Genomic DNA, 5,690 nt, shown 5'->3' with positions numbered 1-5,690 from the left:
GCCTTAGACAGCCTGCTATAGGCCCAGGCAAGAGAAGGGGGACTGAACTTGGGAGGCAGTAAAGGATGCAGAAGAGGAAATAGAATCTTGTAAAGATCTGGATATACACTTGAGGGGTAAGAGGAAAGAAGATGTGAAAATAATTTCAGGGTTTCCAATGGTGCCATTAAGATAAATGGGGAGAGTACAGAGATCAAGGTAATTAGGGTAGAAAGATGCTGACTTTTAAGTGCCTGTGGGTAATCTAGGAACAACTGTAAATTCAGTAACTAGAAATATATGAACTATAAAAAAAAAGTACTGATGAGTGATGAAGATCAACAATATATTAAGATATGTGTATCAACCATATTGTTATATGAAAATGTGTGTGGTTTCTATTACTGATGAAATCATAGGTATTACTGATATTCCTGTGGTTTGGTGCCTATATTTATACTAGAAGGAAATTCTATATTTCAATTAGAAGTTAGTAAAAGTGTAATATTTTTGCCTTCCAAGTTCAGAGATCATTTAGAGGGAAAAGCTCAAGTTAAAAAAAAACAAAACCCTATTTATAAGGTGATAAAAACTATTGGCCCCCCTCCCTCAGCGGACAGGCAAATGAATATAGCTCTTTAAGTCCTTTACTTTGGAAAACTACAAATTTATGTTAACCATTGTTCAAAATATTTGTAAAGAGGGTAGATCATCTAAATATGTAAGATGTATTTATTTTCTACAAACTAAATTTCAAACTCAAGACTATACAACCAAGTTGGTACACAAAACAAAACACCTCATGTTAGTCATTCTTGGTCATTCTCCTGGTCAAGTAGCTTTGGGAATTTGTCATAATTTCTCAGTCTCATATTATCCAGGAGAAGACCTATAGGTTGATCATCTGTCCACACAGGCTACCCATATGATGTCTGTTGTCCTTCTCTGAGGGCTACTTCAGGCTCAGTGGTTCTCTGTTGTTTGAGACATAGGAATTTTCCTCTATGCCCACCTAAGTCCTTTCTTCTGAAAGGTGCCACACGCCTATTCCTCTCTAGAACTTTCAGCTTGTCTCTGGTTGTTCTGCCACATATTTTATCTAAAGCCATAAAGCACAGGACAGGAAAATGGGGGAAAGGGAAAAAAGGAACTATAATAAGAAAGTTAATATTTAAAAATATTATCCACCCACATATTTCTAAAATACCACTTTGGAATCCATTTCAGGAAAAAAATGGAGGCATTTGATATAAACAAAAAAAAATCTCAACTACACAAACTTTATGATTTAATCAAAATTATCATTACTCATTTTGTCATGCCACCTCATTCGACAGATTTTATCCTAAGTAATTTTAAGCTATTGACAAAAAATAAAATCCATTCTCAACAGGCAAAGAATTGAGGCTCTGAGGATATTAAAAAATATGCCACAGGAAGGACTTTCTAAATATGACTCAAAATCCAAATGCAATAAAAGAAAATATTGATAAATTTGACTACACAAAAAATGAAAGTGATACTCATAGAATAAAAAACACCATAAGCAAAGTAAAAACATAAGACACTGGAAAAAGATTTATGAAAAAGGGGGTTAATCTCCATAATCTCTGAAGAGCTTCTAGAAATGAAGAAGGAAAAGACCGACATCCCAATGAGGGAAAAAGATGAAATAGAAAAGTATGCAGAAAAGCAAAGCAAAAGAAATACAAATGACCCTAAATATAATACAAAATTCTCAATCCCACATAATAAGGAAAAAAAAAATTTAGACCTTTACTGAGAAATGCCCTCTTCTGGTCACTATGGAGCACAGGCATTGGGTTTATCCTCCCACATGAAATTTAAAAACCATTAAAAATGTACGATACAACAATTTTCAGACACTGAACGTGCGTCAGCTCAGGACAGTAATCCCTGAGAGAGTGGAAACAAATGAGTTGGGCCATCTGGTTGTCCAGGCTTACTGTTTGGGGAGAGCTTCCATGCTGCCACGCAGAGAGGAAACACAGGGAGAGAGCTTAACAGTCTCCCTAAAATGAGAACATGGAGCTGGTAGTCCTAGGAAGTCCAGATGATTGGATTTCACAGTGCCACATGTGAGAAGGGACCTATACAAAGAACTTCTGCATTCTACAGATGGTTCCCCCTTAAATCTTCAGCTGAATGCTAATCAGAAAATGCACGTGAGCAAACTACCTGAGACAATGGAAGTATGCACAGAAAGAAGCAGGGTGTCAATATCTAGGGATCACTCAGGGATGAGAATAGTTGTGTTTCATCAATCAGAGTGGTAAGCCCTGTAATGTAAGGAGACTGGATAGTCTTCAGAAAATTATTGCCTCTGATGCAAGGAAAAGTTACTAACCCTAAAGACTGTTTTGGACATGCCTAAAAAGTTTAAAAGCAAGACTTAAAAGGTGCAAACTATTTCCAAGGAACATAACTGCCTCCCACTGAAAAAAAAGCTCAAGAATACAGGAACACAAAAATATGCAGCCTTCAACAACATAAAACTCATAGTGTCTGGGAGCCAACCCCAAAATCCAGGCATGGATCAGAGGAGGAAAACGCAAAACATAATATATCCTAAATTAAAAGATTATAGAATTAGTGGACAAAATCATTAAAAACTGTTATAACTATGTTGAAGAAAAGAGATTGAATATGTTAAGTGAAGACATGTAAGATTTTTAAAACATTTTTCTAGGACAGAAAAAATATAATTAGTGTAATGAAAAAATTCACAAAGTGAGATTAACAGATTATTAAACACTATAAAAGTAAAGATCAGTGAATTTGAAGACAGTAATAGAAACTACCCAAAATGAAAGAGACAAAGACTGGGAAAAAATTGAACAGAGCATCAACGCACTGAAGGAAATTTAGGCAGCCTAGTATAAAAAGTTCCTGAAAAAGAGGAGGCAGAAAAATATTTGAGAAAATAATGGCCCCAAATTTCATAAAACCATAAAGCCTTCAACAAGCCCCAAATATAAGAAACATGAATCCTACACCAAGGTACATCATAGGCAACTGTTTAAAACCATGGATAAAGAGAAAAATCTTAAATATAGCCAAAGAATAAAGACAAACTATGTAAAAAGGAATCAAGATAAAAGCAACAGCAGAATTTTCCATCAGAAACACAGCAAGCCAAAATTCTTTGCTGCCTACAAGAAACCCACTTTCACTATAAATACAGAAATGGATTAAAAGTAAAAGGGGAAGAGATATAACATGCAAACAGTAATCGAAAGAAAACTGGAGTGACTATATCAATATCTGACAAATGAGATTTTAAGGGCAAAAAATATTACCAGAGTCATTTCATGATGATATAGTGGTCAATTTGTCAAAAGGATATAGAATTCTAAATACTTATGCATGTAGTAACAGAGCTTCAGAACACAAGAAATGGAGGCACCTGGGTGGCTCAGCCGGTTAAGCATCTGGCCCTTTGTTTTGGCTCAGGTCATGATATCAGGGTAGTGAGATCGAGCTCCAGTGAGTTGGGCTCCATCCTCAGTGAGGAGTCTGCTTCTCTCCTCCTCCCTCTCCCTCTGCTCCTCCCCCTGCTTGTGTGTGCTCTCTCCCTTTCCCTCTCTCTCTCACTTTCCCTCAACAATAAATAAATCTCTAAGAAGTTTTTAAAAGGGAATACAAGAAGTAAATCTAATAGAGCTCAAACAAAAATAAGGAAATCCACAATGATAGTTGGAGACTTTATCATCCCTTTCATAAAAAAATGTGAGAACAAGTAGACAAAAAATCAGTAAGGATATGAAACCCTTGAATAGAGACTATCAACTAACCTGACCTAAATAATATTTACAGAATTCCCAACCAACAACAGCAGAATACACATTCCTTCCAAATGTACATGAACCATTTGTCAAAAAAGACCCTATTCTGGGTCACAAAATAAGACTCAACAAATTTGAAAGGATTTTGAACACGGTATACTCTCTGATCACAATGGAATTAAATTAGAAATCAACAGAAAATGTGATGAATACCTGTAAATCTTTTTGATAATCCATGGGTCAAAGAAGAAATCAAAAGTAAAATAGAAATTATTTTTGACTGGTAAAAGTGAAAACATGGGTCATTAAATTTTGTGGGATTCAATTAAATGAGTACATAGAAAGAAATTTACAGGATTGAAGAATAAGGGTCTGAAATCAATGGCCTAAGTTCTCACTTAAGAAATTAGGAACAGAAGGCTGTCGCCCTGCCGCGCCATGCCCGCTGACTTCAGCGGCACCTGGAACCTGCTCAGCAGCGACAACTTCAAGGGCTACATGCTGGCCCTAGGTGTTGACTCTGCTACTCGTAAGACAGCCAAGTTGCTGAAGCCACAGAAAGTGATTGAGCAAAATGGGGATTCTTTTACCATCCACACATACAGCAGCCTGAGGAACTACCTTGTTACATTTAAAGTTGGAGAAGAATTTGATGAGGATAATAAAGGCCTGGATAACAGGAAATGCAAGAGCTTGGCCACCTGGGACAATGACAGACTCACCTGTGTCCAGAAGGGGGAGAAGAAGAACAGAGGCTGGACCCATTGGATCGAAGGGGACAAACTTCACCTGGAAATGTTCTGTGAAGGCCAAGTGTGCAAACAGACGTTCCAGAGAGCCTGAGCTGTATCCAGCCACAGAGCCCATGTGTGACTACAGCTTAACATTGAAATCTATCCCCAAATGAACAGATGTTCATCTGTCCTGGTTTGGCGATGGGGACTTGTGGTCGGAGAGATGTCCCACAGCCTGTACCAGAAGCCATTTACTCTAACTGGGGCAAAACGGCTCCATTTCAATAAACCTGTCCAACAACCCTGGGGAAAAAAAAAAAAAGGAAATTAGGAACAGAAGAGGGAATTAAACCCAAGTTATAAAGAAAAAAGCACAAAATGATGAAATAAATAAGAGAAAAATAGGGAAAAACATTAACAAAATAAGAAAACTGCAGGTCAATAGCCCTCATAAACACAGATGTAAAAATTCTCAGCAAAATTTTAGCGAACTGAATCTAGCAACATATAAAAAGTACCATAAAGAATTATGAAGTAGAGTGTATCCCTGAAATTCAAGGTTGTTTCAATATTTGAAAATCAATCAGTATCATTCACCATTTTAACAGATGCCACATGATTATTTCCATAGATGCATAAAAAGCATTTATTTGACAAAATCTGAAATGCACTCCTGATAAAAATTCTCAGCAAACAGAAGGGAACTTCCTCAATCTAATAAAGGGCATTTACAAAAACCCACAGATATACTCACAGGTGACTGGACTCTCCATGTAAAAAAAAATCCTAAGAAATGGTGATGGGTATTAAAGAGGGCACGTACTGCATGGAGCACTGGGTGTTATACGCAAACAATGAATCATGGAACACTACATCAAAAACTAATGATGTAATGTATGGTGATTAACATAACAATAAAAAAGAAATATATTTTTAAATGCTTTAACAAACTGTAGGATATAAGAGCAATTCACAAAAATCATTTGTATTTCTATATGCTAGCAACAGATAATCAGGAAATAAAAGTTTTAAAAGATTTTTTGAAAGATTTTATTTATTTATTTGAGAGAGAGAGAGAGAGAGTGCTAGCAAGCATCAGGGAGGTGCAGAGGGAGAGGGACAAGCAGACTCCATGCTGAGCTCAGAGCCTGATGCGGGGCTCAATCCCACA

At 36.7% G+C, this 5,690-nt stretch overlaps 1 pseudogene; it reads left to right on the top strand.

The window, feature by feature from the left end:
- Positions 1 to 4,221: 4,221 nt before the first annotated feature.
- Positions 4,222 to 4,819, top strand: LOC112822938 (retinoid-binding protein 7 pseudogene; annotated as a pseudogene).
- The last annotated feature ends 871 nt before the right edge of the window (positions 4,820 to 5,690 follow it).

This window comes from Callorhinus ursinus, unplaced genomic scaffold (genome assembly GCF_003265705.2).
Source record: "Callorhinus ursinus isolate GAN/ISIS: 27379988/994484 unplaced genomic scaffold, GSC_fseal_2.0 scaffold5, whole genome shotgun sequence".
NCBI lineage: Eukaryota > Metazoa > Chordata > Mammalia > Carnivora > Otariidae > Callorhinus > Callorhinus ursinus.
This window is presented reverse-complemented; position numbering and strand designations above follow the sequence as displayed.